Source organism: Talpa occidentalis, unplaced genomic scaffold (genome assembly GCF_014898055.3).
Source record: "Talpa occidentalis isolate TD23 unplaced genomic scaffold, MPIMG_talOcc4v2.1 talOcc4.17, whole genome shotgun sequence".
NCBI lineage: Eukaryota > Metazoa > Chordata > Mammalia > Eulipotyphla > Talpidae > Talpa > Talpa occidentalis.
Genome location: NW_023601754.1, coordinates 20,716,442 through 20,741,714, shown reverse-complemented (window position 1 = coordinate 20,741,714; position 25,273 = coordinate 20,716,442). Strand labels below are relative to the sequence as shown.

Sequence of the window (25,273 nt, the reverse complement as noted above, 5' to 3'; positions counted from 1 at the left end):
ACATGGAGATCTACTTCATTTTTTTTTTAAAGATTTATTTATGCATGCAAGAACTGGGGTACAGGCCAGAGGTGCTGGGGGTGAGAGGATTCACCAGAGACAGAGTGGGGAGCAGAACAGGCAGACTGACTGAAATATACTGCTGAGGGGAACAGCGAGCGAGACAGGAGAGGTCTGCTCGCCATGTGAGTAGTTCCCTGACCAGGGATTGAACTTGCATCTTAACCCCTTGCGCCACCAGGGAGTCCCTGAGATCTACTTCATTCTTTTCTGACTTTTGCTTGCACATTGCTTTGGTAAATGAACATGTCAGGCACCCCAAGACCCTTATAAACATAGATTCTTATGAAATGGTCTTTTCCCACTTGTATTGAATCAGTTTTCTAAAATGTTGCTATTTGATGGCACTATGCTCAGTTTGAAGGGAAAACTCTTTTTCCAGTTTTATCTTCTTTGAGGTGAATTTTGATGAATTGCTTTGAGAAGTGTTTCATCTCTTGGTTTTTCTGCTAGGATTTAAATGTTACAGTCATCTAAAGTTACACCCTGCTACTTTTTCTGTATTTCCCCTTTTAAAATTGTTCTTGACAAAACTGATGACAATAATATATTGTATTAATGTATACCTGCCCCCTAAAATCTGATTATTTTAATTTTAAGGCCCTTCAGTAACTGCAGCAACAATTGCAACTCTCCTAGAAATAAGTTATGTCTTAAGTAGGATGAATCGTATAGTGAGTAAAGAGACGTCTGGCAAGGGGAAGGGCCCACAACTGCCCTCAGAGATGGCAGAGACATGCCTCAGACTTTGTTGGAAAAATCCACTGGAAAATGTATTGGAGAAAGGATGAAAGGTACTTGTGCGAAATGCTAGGCAGTGAGCACCTAATCCTTAGCATAGTGATACCATTTTTTAAAGGAGATATTTTCCTTGCAATCACTCTCTTAAGCTCTCATTTCATGATTGTAGAATTTCTGCTGTGACTTTATTCCATTAATGTTGAGTAAAGTCTGTTAGGAGATGTTTTACATTTACCAGGTTAATTTAGGAATGCAAGAACTTTGAATTTTGAATTGGGAACATTTTTCACCTTTTAAATACAATGCTTTAACCATCTAGTCTAGCAATCATTTAAAACCCCAACCTAATCTGTGAAATAATCAATTTGGGAATTAACTTAAATTTGTGTGTGTTTTAAGTAAATAACTCCTATTTGAAAACCCAGGATTAAAATGTTGAGGATCCCATTAGAGATAAATATGTCATTGTTTAATGCCAACATTAAGAGGAAAGGAGAGGGTTATTAAGTGTATCAAGTGACCTATTTAAATGGCATATCCATTTTCAAAAAGGCTATTAATCAGTTTGGGCTGCAAACCATCTGTTCTTAAATCACTCAGCAGGTAAGTCAAAATGTGACTCTACATAAGCACCAAATAGTTGTAAGGTAGATTACATCATGCGTCTGTTTTTTTAAATCCAACTCAAATATGTCATCTGTCAGGCATACTTAATGAAGACATCTCCACAGAACAGCCTGAATGAGGGGTGTGAGACAGTCAGGCAGGCGGCAGGAGGCCCTGAGGGAGTTGGTTGGATCCTGCCAAGAAAGTGAGAAGCAAGTAGATGGGGCAGATCAGAGATGCTGGCAGTTTAAAGCCAAATAGTTGTAAAAGTTTGTCATCTTTCATCAATCCTGCAGCAGAAGGGGGGTGTAGAGCATTTTCTCCCATGTCTATAAATAATATAAAATATACCTCTAATGCCACTTCTTGATTTGGGAGCTCAAAATTGTGTTCATTTTCCATCACCCCTGAACTCATGCCTGCAGCCTCCCAAAAGTTAGACTGAATTTTGTTTAGCACAACATTCAGGGTTTACATTATCATGACTGGGTAGTTACTATTCTTATCAATGAAGCATAAAAATGATTCCTTTTTCTGCATAAGTTCTTTCTGGTTTTCCTGGAATTTGTTTTGCTTTAGTTTTTCACTTACCAATAACCCTAAACTCTGCCAAGGTTCTAAGTCTCCCCAAATGCTCAGGTGCAACATCACATTTTATCACTGACATCTCAGGTCTCCTGGAGCTTCTGACCAGCTGAACCTGGCAAATGTCACCCTGTCTGTCCATCTCCAGCCAGTTATCCTGTATTGCAGCTTCTCGACCTGTGTTGCAGCTCCTATTCTCCGTGTCTCATGTTACACTCTTGTAAATGCTCTTCATTAGTGCACATCTCCCAGTAGCTTCCTGGGAAAGGGTGCAGAAGTTGAAAACATCTGAAAATGTCATTGTTCTTCATGCTCAGTTGATATTTTGACTGGACATAGAATCTTGGGATTGAAAACATTTCTTTCCTTTAGAATTTGAAAGTATTGCTTCATCATTCCAGTGTTGTCTTGAGAAAAGACATTTTTCCTCTTGAATTTTTAGGACATTCTCAATGCTTCAATGTTCTGAAATCTCAGTATTATGGAAATGAGGTGAGTCTTTTTTTTTTTTTAATTTATGCATACAAGAACTGGGGTACAGGCCAGAGGTGTGGGGGCAAGGTGAGAGGATTCACCAGAGACAGTGGGGAACAGAACAGGCAGACTGACTGAAATACACTGCTAAGGGGAGCAACGGGCAAGACAGGAGAGGTCTGCTGCGCCACGTGGGTCAGCTCCCTGGTGGCCAGGGATCAAACTTGTGCTGCAGAGGCTGCGGATAGCTTCATAATGCTATGCTTAACCCCTTGCACCACCAGGGAGGCCGGAAGTAAGTCTGTTTTTGTCTGTTGTACTGGGCTCCTGATGATAGGGGCCCTTTGAATTTGGTATTACATTGTACTTCAGTATTGAGAAATCTTGAATTCTAATTTTTATTTCTTTCTGTTTTCTCAGGAATCCCACAATTACTAAGATATTGGGTCACTTGGTAGGATGCTCCAATTTTCTTATCTCTTCCCTATTTTCCACTTCTGGCTTTTTATTCAACTTTATCTTCCAACTCTTGTGTTGGTTTTTCTGCTGTCATGTTTGTCACTTGAGTCTTTCCCCCCTCAGATGTTCCTTGTTAAAAAATAATACCCTACCTGGTTTCATGGTTACAATATAGTTTTTGAATTTGGAAGAATATTAATAATAGAATTAGGGGGCCTCCCTGGTGGCGCAAGGTGTTGGGACACAACCTATGAAGCTATCCACAGCCACAGCAGCACGAGTTCGATCCCCAGTCAGGGAGCAACCCACATGGCGCAGCAGACCTCTTCTGACTCACCCCGCTGCTCCCCTCAGCAGAGCATTTCAGTAGATCTGCCTGTTCTGCTCCCTACTCTGTCTCTTGTGAATGCTCTCATCCCCATACCTCTGGCCTGTACCCCAGCTCTTGTATGCATAAATAAATAAATCTTTAAAAAAATAATAATAGCATTAAGTTTGGGTTTGCCTGCATAGTCTTTGTTAACTATATTTTCTGTTTGGTTATCTTGGACTCTCTGGTTAGAGGTGTTCCTCAGATTCCTGGTGCTTTGTGGTTGTCTGAACACGTATAAGCAAGGGGACTGGCCAGCTCCTGGGAAGCTCTGTGACTCAGGGTGCTGTCAGCTGGCTGTTTCCCTCAGGGTGATCAGGCTTTCTGGGCATGAGGAGAGGATCTGAGGAGTTGGCTAGTGGGGTTCCCCAGGGAATCCCTCCAGCCTGGGGGTAAGGATATGGCTGCCAAAATCTTGGAAGCTGAGTGGTTTGGGAATGGTCAGAATATGCCTCAGCTTCCCACATCAATTTGCCTTCTAGATTTCTCTCTTTTTCCACAGCTGGATTTGTGCAATCCAGAGACTACCTCTTTATTTTAACTTCTCCAGAGCAAAACTCTGCATACTTCAGCTTGGTGGGGATGGTGGTGGGGGGTGGCATTCTTATCTACTTCTTAGACTTTCAACCTACTTTCTTTAATTCAGTTCTACCCCATTTCCTAAGGTAACTGGAACCTCACTCTCTGACTTTTTTTAACTTACCCAGTGTAATTGGGATTGAATCTTCATTTTCTCAACTTCCCATTTAGGATTCAATTTTTTGTATCTGCCAAGTTAGTACCACTGATCCATCTGTTCTCCACATTCCAAATTCCTCTTGCTGTAACTACTTCTCATCTTCTCCATCCTTAAGGGCCATAAGAAAATCCTTTCACGGGTCTCCCCGGTGGCGCAGCGGTTGAGCGCTGGGTTGCGAAGCTGCCCGCAGCCTCTGCAGCGCCGGTTCGATCCCCGGCTGCTCCCCGGCCAAAGGAGGAGGGTCCCACAGGGCACGCAGGCCTCTCCTGCTGCCCACTGCTCCCCTCAGCAGTGTACTTCGTCAGTCTGCCTGCTCTGCTCCCCGCTCTGGCTCTGGTGAATTCTCTCACCCTCCCGCGCTTCTGACTGTACCCAGTGCTTGTATAATTAAATTAATGAATAAAGGGCCTCCCCGGTGGCGCAGCGGTTGAGCGCTGGGTTGCGAAGCTGCCCGCGGCCTCTGCGGCGCCAGTTCGATCCCCGGCTGCTTCCCGGCCACCGGAGGAGGGTCCCACATGGCGCGCAGACCTCTCCTGCCGCCCGCTGCTCCCTCAGCAGTGTACTTCGGTCCTTCTGCCTGCTCTGCTCCCCGCTCTGGCTCTGGTGGATTCTCTCACCCTCCCACGCTTCTGACTGTACCCAGTGCTTGTATAAACAAAACAAACAAATAAATAAATAATAAAAGACTGTCACTTTAAAAAAAAAAAATAAAATAAATTAATGAATAAAAAAATGAATGAATAAATAAAAAAAGAAAAGAAAGAAAATCCTTTCACTGCTATTTAGTGGGTTTTGGAGGCAGCAAGAGTAGATGAGTTCAATCAACCACCTCTTTTGGCCGGTCTTCTAATGTAGAATTGGATTGGAGAAGGGTGTTGAAATCGTATATCCCAAGTCTTGTGACTCAGTTGTCTCAGGGAACGGCATGAAGGAGAGGGTAGGAGTTTTCCAATTCTTAAGATCTTTGGAGTGCTTCGTTTTCTACTGTACATATCCCCCTGCTCATTAAGAACCAGTTGCATCGTCTGCCCACAGATACACAACATCTGTTCTTGTCTTAGATCTTCCCACATATTGGAAGAAGTAAGGGGGAAAAGGAAGCCCCTGCCTTAGGGGTAGAGGACAAGGGTCACATGACTGTGATGGTTAACACTACTCCGTGTAGCAATGAATAAAGGAGTGCTACCAGGACTAAGCGACCAAAACTAACCGTGGTAAACTTGTGTACTGTCTGCTTGGTTGTATCCCATTCCTGCTTTAGAATAGGGTTAAGTTGGTTGAAATAAGTGATTTTACTTTGCTGCAATGCTTTTCCAGTCTCCTTGCAGTGAGAAACAAGGTTCCTGGGCTGTTACCCCCACCACAGAAATTCAGGCAACAGGTGCTAATTCTTAGGTGGCAAGGGTGAGCCCTCTGGGGTGGGCAGCCAATGAGGGGCTCTTTGGGCAAAAATGTCTGGAGTTTTTCAGCACAGTGGACACTTAAAATGACAAGCACACTAGATGTGGACATTTGGAGACCCCCTCACCCAGATAAAGGCATTTAACTTTTTACTGCAGTCCTTCAGTGTGTATTTGATTTCCCATGCAGACTTCTCCATTCCAAAATTATGAAAACATATTTCTAAGTTTTGTTTTCAAACGCAAAGATCTCTAATCTCTTGGTTGATTATTATAATTTTATTATGGTATGAAATAGTATCTAGTATCTTCAAATGGTAGCCATTTTCTCCAGCACAATTATTGAAGAAGCTATTCTTTTCCTTTGGTATTTGAGGGCCAGCCTGTCACTAAACTCACTTGGTTTTTAAAATAACTTCTTATCTCTGACTCCACCCCAGGGTCAGAATCTCTGGGAGGGTACCCCAGCCATATTTGGAAACCAGTGCCACCCAGGCTGCTGAGGGCCAGCAGCATCAGCACCACCTGGGAGCTTGGTAGAAATTAAAATTCTTGGTAGCCACACTAGACTTCTGATTTAGACCCTCCACATAGGACCCAGAGGTGTGTGTTCTCACTAGGCTTCTGGGCAATTCTGATTCTGGCTAGAGTTTGAGAATCACTCATTGAGAACTGAGCAAGCCAAGACGCTATTGAGGCTGAGTAGATCACAGCACAGATGTGGTGTCTCCACATTTCATGGTGAACCCTGTGAGCCTCACCACTGTTTCTTATTCACTTTCTCCGGCTTGGTTTTCCAGTCAGGTGCCAGAGAGTTGGTCATAGATTTGCATAAAGATGACATACATGATAGGGTGGGAAGTCCTGGCACCTCTTCCCCCCACCTGGCCTCAAAGCCATGAGGACTTCTAGCGCTCTTCATGGAGGGGCCAGGGAAGGGGCTGGGCACAAGCTCCAGAAGGGCATCCCTCGCCCCGGGCTCTTCACTCTAGGGTTGCCCTTGGCCAGCAGGACGCACCACCTGGGGACTGAGGCACTCGCTGTTCTTCAGGCCTTGGGGCAAACAGGTGGGTTCCTTCTTCATTTCCTGCCTTCTCTTGAAGGCGGGGCCGCGGGGGCGGGGCCCGCCCGGAGCAGGCTTTGCCTTGGCCACCGCTTCCTGTGCTGGGAACCCTCGGCTGCTCAGATACTCTCCCTAGAGCCCTCAGATGCAGCGACCTCTCCACGGCTGCCAGTGTCCCCTCCCACAGGTAATGGAGCAGTTCTCGCCCAGGAGCCAAGTGCCACCATGCAGGGAAGCTCAGAGGCTGTGGGAGCCCAGAGGATGGGTCTGACCCGCCTGGGGGGTCACGTCTCAACTGGGACTTCCCACCCGCCACCTGGGACACCCCAGGGTCTCCTCCCTCTAGGGCAAGCTGCAGTATCTGTCTTCGGGATTCCTGGGTGTCTCCCACCTGCCTGCCATAGCATCACCTGGGTGCTTGTGAAGCCGCTGATTCCCAGGACTCTCCTGGGCGCTCAGGCTAGGGCCTCCGGTGTGGGACCTGAGAAATGGGCATAATTGATGCCCACCTGACCCTTCTCAGCAAAATGGCACCCGTCGGATTCCAGATGGGCATCGGGGAGCTCTGGACAGGTGGTGAGGGCCAGGCCCATGAAGGCCTACGAGGAAATGCCCTCTGGTCTGGACGCCCCCTTCAGCGCGGCTCCTCTGTCCCTCCCGTCGGTGACTCAGGGCAGAGCTCTATTGCTCCCCGGGCTGGGTGCCTCGGAAACAGGACAGACTTTTTTGCTGCCAACTCAGGGGCCCCACCCTGAGTTTCAGGCAGCGGTGAGTGGGGTCACCATGAGGTTAGATGCCTACTTTCTGAGGACACCTGCTTTCCTGGGCGGGCTCTCTCCCTGGTGCCAGGGAAGGCGACCAACCAATAAAGCTGGACTCGCACCCGCGCCCGGGAGTTGAGGGCCTGAGCGAGCCGGGAGGGGGGAGTGATAGGTGTTTGGGGGGGCTGGGTTGGGGGGTTCACGCGAAGCTTCCCTCAGCGGGGCTGGAGGACACCACTTCCCTGGCCCGTGGCTCCTTCTAGAAACGCCGCGGCTTACAGGAGCGGGTGGGGGAGGACCTGGAGCTGCAACAGCTGAGAGAGTTTGCTAGAAAGTGTTTCCCTCTGGGGGTGGGGCTGCACCTGGCGCGCCCGACACGTGCGTGACTTGAAGGAAAAGCCCTTCGAGGGGCGGAGGCTCCATTTCCTGCTCACCCGGCGGGCGCTCCCGCCACCCGGCGTGGCGTGGGGGGCGGCCGTGGAGGTGGCTGTGGAGGTGGGTGCTGCCGCCTCTGCGTGTCTGTGAGAACCGAGCAGGGCGGCGGCGGGCAGCGCGCAGCCGGGGCCGGGCCTCGGGCGCCCCCACCCCGCGCCGCCACCTGGCTGGGCGGGCGGCCGGGGCTGGGCCGGGCGGCCAGCGGGGGGCGCCGGCGGCCGCTCCGCCGCCCCCGCCCGCCCGCGCGGCCGGATCCCGCCCGCGGCCGGCGCGGCCTCTCGGGGCTCTGGGCGCGGCGGCGGCGCGCGGGCGGCGGCGGCAGGTGAGCGCGGGGCCCGGCCGGACCCCGGGGCGAGGGGCGCGCGGGCGGGCGGAGGCCGGGCCGGGGCCGCGCGCGCCGCGAGTGCGGGGCCCGGGGATGGATGCGCCGCCCGTCGGGGGCTCGGGCCCCGCGTCCTGGGGCGCTGCGTGGGGCTGGCGGGGAGTCCCTCGCCTCGCCTCGCGCCCGGCCGGCCCCACCCAGGCGGAGGGGTGCGGGCCGGGGCGGCTGCGGGGCCCCCCGGCCTGTCCGCCGGCCGGCTGTGGGGCTCCGAGGCGGGAGGCCCACGGGCCCCGCAGCGCCCCAGCCCAGCCTCGCCGGCGCCGGCTCCCCTCCCCGCTCCCAATCTGGCTTTTTCTCCTTGAGGGGGTCTGGGGGGGCGGGGGGTCTCCTCAGATAGTCCCTCGCTGGGCCCTGCGTCACCCCTCCCGTCAGACTTGGGGAGCCAGCCCCACTTTCCAGATGATAAGACTGAGACCCGGCTCTGTGGCACCTTCCGCCGTTGGGGAACCCGTTGGGGAACCCCGGACTTGTTTTGATGGCAGGGAGGGGCTGGTTTGTCAGGTTTCCTAGACTGGGCATGGCTGAGGCCCCGTGGCAAGCAGGGGAGGAGGAGGGGGGTCTATGACAGTGGAGTTTGCAGAAAGTGCAAACAGCCCAAGGGGAGAAGGTTCTCTGAGGCACGCTAGGGGGTGGGATTGGAAGCAATCCAGCCGAGCCCACAGTGAGCAGGACCCCCCTCCCCCAGGTGGAGGGTGGAGGCGGGAGAGTGGCTGGGAAGTCACCCCTGACTGGGATGCCCACGGGGAAACCTGGGGCCTAAACTCTGTCCTTGAAGGAAAGGGCAAAGGTCACAATTGACTGGGTGGGGAAGAGGTGCTGGGGTCTCCCTCAGACTGGCTTGCAACTGTTGTTTCTCCCGGTTTCTATCTTAAATCCCCTCCTTCAAAGGCCCCAAACTCATGTTCTCTGAGTCTCAGGGCCAAAGCTGGAAAGGAGGTTGGGCCCTGTTCATGTGAGGATTGCCTTTGGAGAAGGCTCACAGAGGCTCTGTGGGGTAGGACTGGGCCTAGAGGGACCAGGTCTGGGTCAGCTTTGGGTTTGGGGTCCTCATGGTCCCCTGAGGGCCACTCAGACCTGGGTCAGAGTGGTGCTCAGTAGAGCTCTGAGGGAATGATTCACCAGCCAACAGAACTGCAGTGGTCTCAGGATGTGAGATTGAGGGGGTTGAGATGAGGGGGGCTTGTCCACTGTGGACTTGGGGCTGGGGGATTCGGACTCTGAGTGTACTGAGGACACACACACACAGACACACTAGTGCCCAGCTGGGCCTGGGGTGCAGAGGTGGGCAGCTTTAGGCACAGTGAGTAGAGTCCACAGGTTGTCTTCTGGAACCGCTTCCCCCAAATGTTGAATGTTTGGGGTCCTGCAGTGCTGGGTCCTCCTCCCTCAGCACCTCTACAGGCCTTTGATGTCCTCAGTCTTTTGAGAGTGGGTGCTCTTGGAGGGAGAGCTGGGACCCATAGGCCCCCCAGGGAGTCCTCCAATTTCTGAGGCCAAATGGCATGTCCCTCGGGTGGCTTGATCCTGAGTTTGGCGGGGTCAGAATGATCAGCTCCATTTACAGGTGGGAAAGCTGAGGTCATCAAGTTAGGCCTGGACCAGGGAGGAGCAGTCTGGAAAGACTGCACCAGGACTCAAATCCAGGGGGCTCCCACCAGTGTCTGTTCTTGTTCTTCAGGCATAAGAGCTCTCAAATAATAGCCTTTGTTGTTAATAACTAAAAACAGCAGCTTCCTCTGTAAACAGCTGGGGCTGTGCACAGCCACCTCACTCAGCAGGTGGTCATTAACTGAAGGAGAGGCTCAGCAAGGGTTGATGGGCTGGGCCTCCTGCCGCCAGCTCCCTGCACCTGGCAGTGGCCCTGGACTGATGCCCACCAGCCCACATTCAGGGCCCGTTACCCCCTCTATGCAAGCTAAGGTGCAGAGAGGTGTGTGAAGGAGTGGAGGGACCAGAGCCCTCCACCTTTCACCCCCCCCTTACAGTGACAGTCCAGGCCCAAATATCCATGTCCAAGAAAAAGCAGAGGAAAGACATGCCTCAGGGACTGAGCCTAAAGTTGTCAGCCCCCAGGCCGTGTCTCTCATTCACAGACTACTAGCACTAGGGGGACCCCTGAAGTTGGCTGTCCAAGATGAGGCTGAGCACTTTTTAAGACACACAAGATATTGCACCGGGGGAAAGGGTTTAAGGAAAGAACAGCAAAAGACGGACTAGGAGGTAGAAATGTTCTCTTCTGTTTTTGCAACAGAACAGAAAGGATTTGAGGGGCTCCCACAGTCTGTTATGTCAGGAGAGGAGCCTACAGGCTGATTCTGCAAACTCAAGCTCCTCGGCGAGGGTCCACAGGGATGTGGTGTCCACTCCTGTAGGGGACCCAGAGCCGCTTCCCCAGCTCTACTCCAGGTCAGGCAAGTGATACTAGAAAATTCCTGAATAGGGCTAGCTGGGGCCCTGGAGGCTGCCAGTTGGCTGCCATCACACTGGCCTGGTGCCCTCGCAGGAGGGGCTACTGTCATCCCTGGCTTCCACCTCCTTGCCAGCCAGCAGTCCCACGAGCCATAGATGCAGCAGACATGAAGTGGGAGCGGTAACACTGTTCCTGAGAAGTTTTGCAAGAGACCAATAAAGATGCCAGCTTCTGCCCACATTTCAGACTCTTCTGTGAGGTTTTGAGGCTAATTTATGCTGAAATATCTTGAAATCCTGTCCCCTTCCCACTGAATACTAGCCTCCACGTCTCACCTGCAAACCCGCTAGATTCAGAGGCAGCAGCAGCTCTGAAAATTTTCCAGAACAAACAGAAAAGGAATGAAGTTTTGCTTTCCTTCCTCCTTACAGACAATTTTGAAAATGTAGAAAGCATGAATACAAAAATGATTTTATCAACAAGTTCCCCCAAAGGTACCTTGATAGAAACCCCACTGTCTACCCTCTTCCTCTGCCCGACTTAGAGATTGGTCCACCTCCTGTAGGAGCCTCTCTCCACAGAGGTGCTTGGGGTCAAAGTGTAGCCCCATTGTCTCCCCTGTTGGCTATGGTCTTGGGAGGGCAGGGACCACAGCTAATTCAGGCCTCTGCCTCCTGCCCACGCTCTAGCTAACCAGAGGAGGTCAGTCACAGAGTCAATATAGCCGCTAGCCCTTCCTCCCCACAGCAAGGTCCAGATCTAAGAGGTGGGGCTGAGCAGCAGAGTCCCAGAGCATCCCCAGGTATGGGATAGGAACAGACAAACAGAGAGGTCTGGAGGCAGCGTGCTTTGCGGTGGGGGAGGGGCGTAACAGGCCACCTGAGACTGGCTGATAGGGTGGGGCTCATCAAGCAGACTACCAGAACCATGTCAGAACGAATAAGAAAACAAGGCAAAAATGGTACAAGTAGGCAAATCTGAATAAAAATGATACAAGAGTTTTCTGCAGTTTTCTTCTAACCTCTGTGAAGTTTGGGAATTATTTCAAAATGCAGTAACACCTTAAAAGCAATGCCTATGTAATGATGTAATGATGTAAATGACATTAACTCACGTTACTTAGAACAGTGCCCTGGACTCCGTGAACATGAGCTATTCTTGTTATTGTTGCTTTTTATTAGTGGCATGGGTTAAAGTGCCTCTTATCTCATTGTCACAATAATCCTGTGTTATTTTTCTACTTTACAAATGGTATAATGCAGCCCAGAGAAGGTAAATGGTTTGCTCAGAGCCACACAGCAGTGACTGCAGAGCACTGATAGCAGGACTGCTTTAAATTTATTTTGGGTTAATTCCCAGCATCTGAAAAGCATGAGATTTTTCATAAAAATCCAGATTTCTAGTTTCCTTTGCCAACTCAGAAGGCCTGCAGCACAGACACATTCCTGCATGGTAGTTACTGGCTAAAGCTCAGCAGCATCCCCTCTTTATGCAGGACTCCAGTTTTCAGTTTGCCCCAGTCCTCACTTGTTGCTTTCCCATCTGGCCTCCAGGGGCTCCCAGTTTGCTGTCCTGGGGAGGTGCCATTGTACACTTGATCCCAGGGTGCCAGGCCCCAAGGCTTTCTCTTGCACCATTCCCCTCCTCCCCTGACTCGTGGCTCTCCATCAGGAGGTGCTGCATTGGCACCAGCTTTACTCAACCTATACTCCAGCACCTACCACATGTGGGGGGGGGGACTTGGGGGGGTTGCAGGGGAGGAAGAGGAGGAGGCTTAAGCTTGAGGATCCACCCTGCCGTGTCCTGTTATTCCTGGTCTTCCTCAATTCTTGAGCATTGACTCTGGCTCTTCAGAAGGGGTACAGGATGGTTTGCTGACCGCCCAATGAGGAGGTCACGGGATAAACTCACAGAGGGACCTCTCAGGCTGTGGTCTTCATCTTGGCTTGGTGTGTGTATATGGGCAGTCAGTTCTCCTCTGTGTCTTGTCTCTTCCTTTTTGGTGGGTCACACTGCCTTCCAGGAGGTGGGCAGGAGGCTTGGTGGGACTGGCATGTAAGTCTTGAGTAGGGTAGATCTCTTTGTATGCGTCTGTGAGGGTGTTTCCATGTTTGGCCTCAGATGGCCCTGGCTCCTCACCACCCTCGGTATAGGACTAAGAGATGGCCAGGAGGCAGAGGGAGAAGGAAACACTGAAAGTGGGCACACCTACCCACAGGGGATGGGGCGGGCAGGCATGTTTACAAGACTGTGTAGGTGTGCCTTCTAGTCCCATCTCCCAGCAGAGGGACCAGGGTCTGTGAAGATAGAGGGGGAGCCCAATTTGGTGAGTTTTTAGTGTCTAACAGCAGGGGAAACTGAGCCTGAGAGAAGCCATGGGACCCTCAGAGTTTCCAGCTTTTGCCTCTCGGGCTGAGGCTCTGAGCTACTTTCCCACGGAGGAGGAGAAAGCTCATTTCTTATTTTTATTTTTTTTTAAACATTTTTTTTATTTTTTATTTTTTTAAGAGGCATGTATTTTTATTTATTTATGATTTTTATTTACTTGTTTGTTTGTTTTGTTTATACATGCACTGGGTACAGTAAGAAGCGCGGGAGGGTGAGAGAATTCACCAGAGCCAGAGCGGGGAGCAGAGCAGGCAGAAGGACCGAAGTACACTGCTGAGGGGAGCAGCGGGCGGCAGGAGAGGTCTGCGCGCCATGTGGGACCCTCCTCTGGTGGCCTGGGAGCAACCGGGGATCGAACCGGCGCCACAGAGGCCGTGGGCAGCTTCGCAACCCAGTGCTCAACCGCTGCGCCACCGGGGAGGCCCTTCTTATTTTTAAATGGCTTTAATTTGTTAATAATGGAAGTGATCCACATTTATTGAAAACATCAGAAAGCACAAACAACATCAACATATTGGTGTTTGTCTTTCCAGATGACTTTTTTTTTTTTTTTTTACTTTTGACAATAAAAAAAAGTTGACATCACAAGTTTCCTTTTGTCATGTAAGTTCTGTCTGTCCAGCTCACTCCTGTGCTTTGTGAGTGGGATTGCAGGGCCTCTCAGACAGACATCAGGCTCACCCAGCACTGGGTCCATCAGGAGCCTGGCTGACTTTCTGCCCCTGTTGGGGATATTGAGGACGTTGCTAATGGTTTTGCACAGCACTGCAGAGTGGCTCATTGAGTGTTTGTATACATTGGGGATTCTTTCCGCAGGGCAGACTCAGACTGGCCCAATTTCTCTATTTTTGTGGTGCCTGCAGACTGGATGCAGGATTGGGGCGCCCACAGCTCACTCTCCCCTGGTTAGCTGCTTGTGGTCAGAGGATGAGACTGGGAGGGGCTCCCTTGAGAGGACTCTGCCAGGAGAGGTGTTAAGGCACCGCCCTGGCTGGGCTGGAAGCCATCAGCTCCTGTCCGGGCGGTGGGTGGCTTCTGCTCCCAGCAGTGAGCAGAACCCCCATGGTGCCAGCTTCCTGTTGAGGATCTGGGCCTGTCTTTGCCCATGGTTGAGGTTCAGATTGGGGGCTCTTCTTGCCTGGCTTGGGGGGGTAGGAGGGAGTTCTTTCCATATAGTGGCAGCAGGGTTGACTCTGGTCCTGTGTTAGTAGTTCTCTGACTCAGGCCAGCCACTTTCCTTCCCAGAACCACACATTCCTCATCTGTAGGAAAGGACTCGAAAAAATGATCTCTTCACTGCGGCACCCCAAATGAGACTGCAGATGCCAGAGCTCTTACAGTGATAATGTCTCAACATTTCATTATGGAAAAATTACACATGCACCAAAGAAGACAGAGCTCCCTGGCCACCCCCACACAGCCATCCCTTCACTGCCAGTTTCCGACTCTTGACCAATCTCGGGTCCTCTCCACTCCCACACACTTCCCCTCCAGATCTCCCATCACCTCATCTGTAAGATGTGCAATGTATATTCCTAAAAGATAAGGACTTTTTAAAAAAAAACCCAGAATATAATTTTTGCACCTAAAATCCGGCAGTATTCTTTAAGATCATAACTATCCAGGGTTCAATTGTTTCATACATGCTTCCCCCCCCCCCGTATTTTTTTTTATAAAATAAAGAGTTTAATGAGTTTTATATAATGAGATTCATTATATAATGAAATATATCAAACATATTATACATATGTTAATGCCTCCTTTCATCTGTAGGGTTTTCATTCTTTTTCTCTCTTGCGCCTTCTTATTTTAAGGTGGGGTCCCTTTTCCTCTAGCAGAGCTTCCGATAGTGTGTCAGGTGTTCCTTATTCCTGTACTTCCTAGGACTTGATAGTTGTTTTATTTTATGTTTTTTGCATAGAACTAGGGTGTAGGCCAGAGGTGTGGTGGATAAGAGGATTCCCCAGAGACAGAGTGGGGAGCAGAACAGGCAGACTGACGAAAAACACTGCTGAGGGGAACAGCAGGCAAGACAGGAGAGGTCTGCTGTGCCATGTGAATTAGCTCCCTGGCCAGGATCGAACTCAGGCCATAGAGGTGATAGTGCTGAGACTTAACCCCTAGGCCACCAAGAAGGCCCCTGACTTGATGTCAGAGGCCTCTGGAGGCTTGATGTAAATCAGTTTTAATTTTTTCGGGGGGATATAAGAGTACCTTGGAGAAGGGGTTGTAAGCTTCCCAGGAGGCTTGCATTGTCTGGTTGATTCTCTTTTATAATGCTGGTGCCATTGCCAGTCAGTGGCTTTAAGGTAGCTTTTTTTTTTTTTTAAGATTTATTTATTTATTTACACAAGCACTGGGTACAGTCAGAAGCGCGGGAGGGTGAGAGAATTCACCAGAGCCAGAGTGGGGAGCAGAACAGTCAGAAGGACTGAAGTACACTGCTGAGGGGAGCAGTGGGCGGCAGGAGAGGTCTGCACGCCCACCAGGGAAGGCCCTAAGGTAGCATTTTTAATTATCATAAAAACCTCCCGGGCCTCCCGTGGTGGCGCAGGCGGTTGAGCACCACACTGTGAAGCTGTCCGCAGCCTCTTTAGTGCCTGGGTTCAATCCCAGCCGGCCGGCGAGGGTCCCACATGGTGCGCAGACCTCTCCTACCACCCGCTGCTCCCCTCAGCAGCATACTTCATCAGTCTGCCTGTTCTGCTCCCTGCTCTGTCTCTGGTGAATCCTCTCACCCTCCTGCGCATCTGGTCTGTACCCTGATTCTTGTATAAAATAAATAAATAAATCTTAAAAAAAAAAAAAAAAAAACCTCCCATTTCACCTGGTTACAAGGTGCTGGTGCTGACTTTGATGTTGGGGGCCATTGTTTCCCCTTATTCCTGCACTTTTCATAATTGTTGTTTTACCCACTATCTTCTAATGAGATGGGTAGTATATTTTCATTAGGGAAGCTTGGGAAGCAGACATAAACAAGACAAGTATAACATGAAAACTGCTAAATTCTATCACCTAGGGATAGTGCTTAGGACTTGGAGTACAGTCTTTTAGATTTTCTTGAGTAGAAAAAGAAACTTGTACATCTGTGGTTTTGTTCAGTGAAAATGAGATCACACTTCACGTGTGAGCTGCCATTTCCACTGTGTGACATCTTGGTCACCCCCTTCCCAGGGTCTGTAGGGAGGGGCCTGCTCTTCCTCCCCACCACGCAACACTTCACACCACGCTGGGTGCGGGAAGGACAGGCGGCCTCTGGCGTGGCCCAGCTGCCAAGATTTGCAAAGGAAATAGGACTTTTGGTTGGCAGTGCAGTTGCTTTCACATCTGTTCTTTCAGGATTCTCTGTTATTACTCAACAACTGTGACCCTGGCTGCCCCGTGCCTTCTCCAACGTCCTGTTACCCAGACCTGGCACAGTTAGGGTCCTGGGGGTCATGGAAGCCAGCCCCCTTCCCTCCGGCAGGCTGCAGCCCCAGCGTGCCACCGGGTTGTTCATCTTGTTCTGGAGTTGGACCTGGGACAAGGCGCGCTGTTTTGTTTCTACATAGGAGGGGCAGTGGCTGAGGGGAGCTGTTTGATAGCAAAGATGCTGTTTACTTAGAACATGTGTTTATTTGGAGTGCCTTTGAGGCTTACCCCAAGTCACCCTGCGGACCACTGCTGATGAGGAATCCAGAAACCCCAGTGCCACCCTGCCACTTGTAATGGTTACATGACCTCAGGCAGCCCCTTCTCCTCGGGAAGCCCAGCTGCTTGCCTGTTAAGGGGTGTGTTAAGTGAAGGGGTGAGCCTGAGCATCTCCATATGCTCCCAGCCTGGGAAAGGAAGACATCCCGACATCCCTGACATCCCCGAGCCCACAGCTGGAAAGAGATGAAGACAGAGGCTCCGGAGGTGAGTCGATGCATTGGAATGCCCCCTCTCCCCAGTGTGAAAAATCAGTCTGGGAGGAGGTGAGTGCAGAACCACAGGCTGTGGCTGTGCCTGCGTCAGCCTGGCTCTCTCCATGGGAATCTCACTTCAGCTCTCTCAGCCCAGTGGAAGAGCTGGGGGGCCAGGACGAGGGTGCAGCAGACCTGACTAGGGCTGAGCCGGCCTGCCCTGTCCTCCCAAGTCGGGTGAGACTCGCGCTGCTAGTTACAGAGTGGGCAGGTTCTGTGTTTCTGCTGTGTTCTACTTGAGAGAATCAGCTCAGCTTTGCTGAAATGTTCTGAGTGCCTTTTGTCTGCCTAGTGCTGAGATGTGGAGCTGATGGAAGGAAATATGCGACCCTCTGCCAGTCCTGGGGTGCTCAGTGAGAGTGAATTGGGCCAGCCTTGACCAGGATCCACTTTCAAAGTGGCTCAGCCACATAAAGGGCAAGCTGGTTCTGGCTGAGGGCAGGAGGGCTTGGTTCTCTCCACAGGGACCTCTCCAACTGCGTGCCTTCATATCCTGGGGCCTTGGTTCCCCTGGGGCACGTGACCCAACAGGGAGCAAGGTGGAAGCCACATGTGCTTTGTGACCTGAGAAGCTACACTGTGATTTCTACAATATTCTGTTGGCCATGCAGGCTGCGTGCTTAGGGACTGAACACCAGGAGGCAAGGGTCTTTGGAGGCCCTCTTGGAAGCCCACTATCATAGTGGTCAAGATGGTCCCAGCAGCCCCTAGCTCATCTCCTTCTATCCTAGCGACATCAGAAACTAGTTTCCGTGGAGATCTGATGAAAGTCCTAAAATTGCATCTTAGTGGACCTCATTGAGTCACATGCCCACTCCTCAGTGGACACTGGTCTTGAGCCCACCTTAGGGGGCTGTTTCCCACAGGAACAGGGAGCTATTACTAGAAGCAGAAACAAATGCCACAGAAGGAGGTTATCCCCTGGAGAGGCCCGTGGCTCTGTGCCCAGGGGAGGTGATGACGGGGCATTGGGGAAGTCTTCCTGGGAGAGGTGGCATTTGCACTTATCTTATCAGAAGCAGTAGTGTTTTGACATTCCAGCTGGCAGAAGGCCTGAGCCAAGGCATGGAAGAATGACACAGCTGGACAGTGGGATCAGGGGAGATCAGGAGGGAAAGATGAGTTCTGCCAGGTGTGGGGTGTCAGGAAGAGGAGGCAGAATTTAACTCAAGAGCCACAGCCACAGCAAAGCCATGGAAGGCCTTTGGCCAGTACAGGCAGACAGTAGAATTTGGTTTGGAACTGAGAGAGAGCCCCTGTCTGACCTTTCTTGCCTGCTGGCATTCATGGATCCCTTACTCTGTGTGCCCCCCTCTCCAACTTTTCTCACTTACGCCTCATTGCCTCCCAGGGAGTTGGATGACATGATCCTGACTTTATAGAGGGGCTCCCAAGATCACAGAACTTGGCCAAGGTCGCTCAGTGAGGCACTGACACCTTTCGCTCAGACCCCTGTTGGGGCTCCTGTGGGGTGTGGTTGAACCCTTTCTTGACAGGAAAGCAAAGGTGAGGTGACTTAGTGTGGATGGTTGTCTCCCTGCTCCTGCCCCCGTCTGGAAGCTGGCCTGGAGTTTGAAAGGCACTGGGGTGCTGTGGGCTGTCTTCCCAAGAGGGGAATCCAGACTCAACATCTCGGGCCACTCTGTTTGCCCAGAACACGGCCTATTTATCTATTGGCTAACTCAAGGCCCTGTCTGCCTTCTTTCTGCTGCAGCTCCCCGTGCTTGCCCGCTATTTCCCAGCCTCGCCACTCCATGACCTGTGGCTCCCACACACCTGTCAGGGAGCAAGCCAGACCATCTCCTCGGCCTGGGACACCATGTCCTGGGCCCCTCCTCCAGGGAGGCCCCAAGCCTTACCCAAGTGAATGAGTCTTTCCTCTCATCCTGCCCATGCAAGCTCCACCCAGACCTGAGTGCCTAGCTCAGAGTGGGCCTGGCAGCGGCTATGTCCAAGTCACGTTTGTATCTCCAGCACCAGTAAGGGCTCCCGTGGAGCAGCTGCCATGCGGTACAGGAGGGAGTCGGGCCTATGCTTTGTGCCCTGGCACCTTGAGTGAGCAGAAACCAGTTTCCTGTCTGCTGCTGAGGAGCCATCCAGGCCCCTCTTCTGGGGGAGTTTGCTCAGCAGGTTTGGGAGCACAGGGTGCGAGAGCATGGAGATCTCAGATGAGGGCACCCACCAAGGAGGGTGCAGTGTCCTTAGAAAAGCCATTCCTTGCTCCTGGGTAGCCAGGTAGGGTCATGGGGGGAGAAGTTGTGAGCACAGGCTCTTGGATCAGACAGACCAGCATGTGAATCTTGACTCTGTCCTTTCTTTCTTTTTTTTTTTAAAGATTTATTTACTTATGCATACAAGAACTGGGGTATAGGCCAGAGGTGCAGGGGTGGGAGGGTAGAGAATTCACCAGAGAGAGAGTAGGGAGCAGAACAGGCAGATCTACTGAAATATGCTGCTCCAGTGGACAAGATAGGAGAAGTCTGCTGAGCCATGTGGGTCAGCTCCCTGGCCGGGTATCGAACTCATCCACAGTGGCTGGCGAAAGCTTAAGAGCGCTGTGTCTTTAACCCCTGCGCCACCAGGGAGGCCCGACTCTGCCTTTTCTTAGCTGTGTGTGCTTGTACATGTGAGCAACCTCTCTGAGCCTGTTCCCTTTACTCCAGAAGAAGGACAATGATGGAGCCTTCCCAGGAGGCTGGTGGGGGGGGGGGCGGCATTCCAGGAGGCTGTGCATTCCAGGGGGGGCATTCCAGGAGTGCCCAGCACACATGTCTGAGTCCCGTGAGCCTGCCTGGACCACCCGGTCGGCTTTGGCACCTGGTGGCGCAGCTGGTCATTAGGGAAGACTCCGGCCGTGGCTGCCCCCGAGGGAAGAGGGGAAGGGAGGCCGGGGAAGGTGGAATGTCAGCCAGGCTATTGGACTCCATTCTCCACAGCCATCCAACTCTAGGGCTTACTGTCAGGACAGAAGGTAGAAAATGACCAGGGCCCCATGCGACGTGGTCTGAGGACTTCCCGAGGAGGGTCAGGCTTCTGCCTTCTCTGTTGTGGGAGGTTTCTGTTCCTGCTTCCCAGCCCTTCCAGCCTGCTGCTTTGCCACTGAGCACTGCACAATCTCAATGGAGAAACAGAGGCCTGGCAAAACACAAGTGGACCTGTGGTTAGATTCCTGGCCTCCTGGGGCCCAGGGCTGCCAGTGTTCTCTGGGGACACCAGCAATTTGGAATAGGAGGTCCAAGGTTGGTCCAGACAGCCTTGCCTGTCTGATGCTAGCATGGGGGCAACTGGGAAATGGAGCAGCAGCAGGCGAGGCAGGAAGATTTTGACCTCTCATACCACCCCAGGGGTCTGCTCACCCCTACTTGGAGGTGGCTGAGTCCCTATTATTGCATGGGTGGGGAAACTGAGGCTCGGGCTTATCTCTGAGTGGCAGGGCAGGAGTAAGTTCCCTGCCAGACTGCCCTGGCCATTAATTGCTCATTACGGATGCATTTACTCCCAGCCTCCAGCCGTCTCGGGCTGCTAATAGAGGTTTTGGTGCTTGTGTTTTGAAAATCGTTCCAGCTTAAAGCTTCCAATTTCCATGAAGTCACTGGAGCCAGAAGCCTGGCCTGACACCTCCCCCCACTCCTGTGGCGGGCTCCACCACGGCTGGGAGAGGGGTCACCTCGCACCCCGAGAGGCAGTCAGCTGAGGGTTCAGCAGCGCTGCCTGCTAGGCTGTAGCTGGAGCAGGAAGTTGTGGGTCCTGGTCTGACTCACTCTCAGTAGGTAGCTGGTAGAAGGCGCCTTCACATGTGCGAGCCTGAAAGCTGTCTGAGGAGGGGCAGGCCAGGGCCCGGCCCCCTCCAGGCAGGCTCAGACCCTGACCCGGCTGGCTGCCGAGGGGCCCTGGAGGAGAGCCAGGTAAGGTGGGGTGCGCGGAAGGGGCGCCAGCTCTCCTAGAGCTTGGGCCTGAGGGGACTGGGCTCCACGGCCCCCCACCCCCCACCCAGGCGGGCCTGGCCCTGGAGCCGATAAACGGGCCTGGGCTAGGCAGCGGGGCTGGAGAGGGGCCTCCCAGAGTGTCGGAGCAGACAGCCACCGGGTGGGGTGGCTTCTAGACAAAGGAGCAGAGCCAACTAGTCCCAGACTTTGCTCAGCGTGAGGAGAAGGCGCCGTTACTACTGCGGTCGCTCCCGTGGCTCGTTCACCTGGGGGTGTCCGAACCAGACTGTCAGATATCCGCGCTTCCTTTCAAGGTTGTGAGTTAACATTGCTGGGTACACTTTGCTTTCCTCAATGAAAGCCAAATGTATTGCGGGAAGGGCAGTTGGGCTTCTTTTGTTAGATTAAACAAATAAACCAACAAAAAGCCAATTCTGAAAGTGATACATGCCCAAGAGACAGAACCAAGATGCTTGAGAAAATGGAATAGTCTCTTCTCTCTCCAACCCACGGCCACAGGGACCAATGTGGACCATTAGGAGTGGATCTGGAACGTTCTGTGCTCTCATTTGAACACAGAGAAGGGTGAAGCAGGTGCCTCATTTTCTGAGTCAGCACATGGGTTCAGGGCAGGAGTAGCTGGGACTGGGCTGGAGTAGCTGGCGGCCTGGGGGAGGCCTGGGGGAGAGAGAGAGGAGGAGCCGGTCTCTGAGTGCCCTGGCCTCAGACCTGTGGCTGCCTGGAATGGCCGTGTGACCCTGGGCTGTCACTAGCTCTCTTGGCCACTGACCTGCAGATGGAGGATGTGAGAGTGACTCAACCAGGTTCTCTCAGACTGGGGACCCTGAGCCACCAGGGACCCTCGGGTGGTTTTAGTCTGCATGGGGATGAATGTGTTTACAATTTGTTAAGTGTTTTAATATGGTGTAGAACAAAATCTGTAAATAGGACCCTGGACTGTCACTTTATGAACGTGTTTTTGCCTTGGGCAAGGCTAATGGAGATATGAAATGAAAAATGAGTAGACGCGAGAGGAAGTGTAAGACGATTGGCACAGCAGGAAGTGCAGGCATCTGGAGGGGTCCGCCGAGGCCTTCACTCCGGGCGGGCTGTGAAGCACCCCACCTCCGCATGGGCCTGGGCTTCCTAGGGTTTCCTGTGGCTCCTTGCCTGATGGGTGGGTGTAGAGGAAGGGAGGCTCTTGAATTGTTCCAGATTGTGGCCCTCAGAAGGGAAGGTGTAAACTTTGTGGATAAAGAGTGTCCAGTGGTATTTTAGTGACAAGAAGTAGCTGTTCACTCGTGGCCCTTTCCTGGGGGTGGGGGAAGGGGTGGTCTGGCAGGGCCTTTTGGAGGGGTGTGGGCCTAGGGATTGAGAAGCTCCTGTGAGCCCTGCGGGTTGGTGCAGAGAGGGCCTGGGCCTGGGTGGTGAGTGGCAGGAGTGGGGCCTCCAGAGAGGCCAGAGGTGCTGCTTCAGATGAGACAAAGGTGTGACTTGATATAGCTTTGGGGACATGCACCCCCCTTTACAGTTTGTAACTATTGGTTAAATGTACTCCTTGCTGCCCCTACCCTGTATGGTCAGTGTCATCTCCAGCAGAGGAGAAATACAGAGACCCTGAAGGGCACTGCCTTGTCCTGACCACACAGTGAGGCTGGCCTGGGGGCATCATATATGCTCTGTATTTTTGGGCTGTCAGTGGGGCTCGGGTCCTGTGCCTAGTCTTCGGAGAGGCTGGTAGTGCGAAGCTGAGCAGACACTCTCAGGCCTTGGAGAGCTAGTAGTGGGGGTCCTCACTGGCAGGGTGAGGAATCAAGTGGCCCTGAGGGAGCCCCCTGCCTGACCTCATCTGCACCCCCATTGGGGCAGCCTGCTAGGTCTTGTGTTGGTGGAGTTGTGCTGCTCCAGCTGGGAGCCGACCGATTCCACCCTATGGATTTTTTTCTTTCTTTCTTTTTTTTTTTTTTAAAGATTTATTTATTTATGCATACAAGAGCTGGGGTACAGGCCAGAGGTGCAGGGGGTGAGAGGATTCACCAGAGACAGAGTGGGGAGCAGAACAGGCAGACTGACTGAAATACACTGCTGAGGGGAGCAGCAGGTGAGACAGGAGAGGTCTGTTGTGCCATGTGGGTAGCTCCCTGGCTGGGGATTGAACTCGTGCTGCAGTGGCTGCTGATAGCTTCATAGTGCTGACTTAACCCCTTGCACCACCAGGGAGGCCCCACCCTATAGGATTTTCCATGACCTACTATTACTAGAGAGCCTGGAGAGGTAGCCCATCCTGGAGGAAGAGGGTGTGGGGCACCGTCACATGGAGCCCACGGCAACTTTCCACAGCCCAGGTGGATAGCAGCTTACCCAGTTGGGGGAAGTGCCCAGCCTCTGAGGGAGCAGGCAGAGCAGGGTCTCACCCGACACCCGTGTCAGAACCGTCGATTGTCACCTTTTACAGGGTCGGTTCTGGGTGGGAGGAATGGACTTCTGGCTGGTGGTTGTGTTCAAACAAACCTCCGTAGCCTCCCAGGGCTGGACATTAGCTGGATTGGTGAATAAGACGGCCGTGTGTGAGCTCCACAGACAAGCAGGGGTCTTCAGGAGGGTCACTGGCCAGAGCCAGTGCTGGCTCTGGTAGGTTCAAGCTCCTTTCTGCCTCTGTCCTGCAGCAGGTGAGGTGCTCAAGGGAGGGAGCCAGTTTGCTGCATCTGTAAAATGGGTGCTCAGGGTGCTTAGGGCGTATTGCCAACCTCTCCTCTGCCCAGTGGCCCTCCAGCTTCCCCCACCCCACCTAGCCCAGCCCCTCTATAGACTCCACTCTCCCATCTATGGCTCCTCCCACCCTCAGCCCCCAAGGATGGTGGCATGGTGCCCACCCAGTAGCCACTGGCATCCGGCTTGACCTGCCACTGCCCATGGATTTCACAACCACCCTTGTCTTAGCTGGGGTTGCCCAATCCTGGGTGCAGACCTGCTGGACCAGAGCACCTTCTGTGCTCTGCTCTCCCCCTTTCGCCACCCACCCCCCAAGCCTTTTTAAAAAAAATAAAAAAAAAAAAAGATTTGTTTATTTATACAAGAACCGGGGTATAGGCCAGATGTGCAGGAGGGGGAGAGGATTCACCAGAGACAGAGTGGGGAACAGAACAGGCAGACTGACTGAAATACACTGTTGAGGGGAGCAGCGGGTGAGACAGGAGAGGTCTGCTGCGCCATATGGGAGTCTCTCTGGCTGGCGGGGATCGAACCGTCGCTGCAGAGGCTGCTGACAGCTTCACAGCGCTGTGCTCAACTGCCTGTGCCACGAGGGAGGCCCACCCCACAAGCCTTTTGTAGGAGACATAACTGTTGAGAAGAGCCGGGGCAGGGTGGTGGGCCTCAGGTCAGAGGTGGGCTTAGGTCCTCTTTCATGACCCGTTGCCTGCGGGATTGTCCTCTCCTCCCCCATCTGCCTGTCTCTCGCGCAGGCCTACCCATGGATGTTTCTGAGCACCAGCTGAATGCTGTGCTGGGGAGACAAAGTGTTGTCAGGTGTAAGGCTGTCCTTGGACCCTGGAGACGAGGCCTGTGGGTTCTTCTAACACCCATGGCTGGTCAGTTTCTCCTATCTAATGTCAGGCTGGGCTTCCGGGTTCTGGGGCCTTCCCGGTCCTGACACACCTTTCCTCCAGTCCCTCCTGTGGCTGGAGGATGCTCGCGGCCGCTGGACCAGCCTGACTAGGTCAGCAGACAGGCCTGCCCCCTGCTGCCCTTGCCTGTGATGATCTGCTCTGGTGCTTCCTCTCCTCACACCCCCTCCTGGCTTGGCTCACCCAGTGATGGTTCTCCCTTCAGTGGTCCTCGTGCTCAGGGAGAAGTGGGGTTGCAATCTCAGGTGTGTCTGTTCCTGTGTCATCTGTGTGGCGGCCCCCCACGGCCCAGGCTCTGTGTGGAGCCCCCCCTCCTTGTCCCCGTTTTGTCTCTGTTTGCTCTCCCTTCCCCATGAACTACTGGGAGGAATTGCCCCACAACTGTGCCTGAGGGAAAAGAAGCAAATTGAGGCTTCTTTTGTGGGTACCCTAGTTCTCAGCCATGTTTTCTAACCCCCAAAGCCCATCTCTTCTCATTTCCTCCTGGGCCCAGCAGATGCTCACTCGTGACGGTATGGTAGGCCTGGCTTTCGGGGATCGTGAGGCTTCATAGAGGGCACACAGTAGGTGGTGCCGCCTCCCCGCTGTCGAGATGGGCATGCTCTGGAGCACGCTGCTGGATCTGGGGGCCTGTTGGTCTTCTAAGCCCCAGGCCCTTCCTGTCCCTTGGAAATGATGTGGTCTCACTAACTCAGGGGTAACTGGCTTGGCCTGATGTTACCGGGTGTCACCGACTGGCTGAGCAAGGGAAGGCCCAGGATCCTGGGTGTAACTTGTCTCTGCCCTGATGGGAAAACTGAGGCTGGAGTTCTCCGCAGCCTTGGGGCCAGTGTGAGTTTTCCTGGCCAGAGCTGTGCTAGACGTGCATTTCCCCTGGCTCCATTCGGTGGGGGCATGTTGGTTG

The 25,273-nt window shown here is 52.7% G+C and overlaps 1 protein-coding gene across 2 annotated transcripts in view; it reads left to right on the top strand.

Moving 5' to 3' along the window:
- Nucleotides 1-7,984: 7,984 nt before the first annotated feature.
- Nucleotides 7,985-25,273, top strand: part of ADCY7 (adenylate cyclase 7) — a 60,995-nt gene continuing 43,706 nt past the window's right edge. The window contains exon 1 of one of the 2 annotated variants that reach the window (XM_054697037.1): nucleotides 7,985-8,015. The gene's annotated coding sequence lies outside the window, so the exon portion shown is untranslated. Of the gene's footprint in view, nucleotides 8,016-20,645; nucleotides 20,723-25,273 lie in introns of those variants that run through there. The other variant, XM_037516285.2, reaches the window with a different exon arrangement.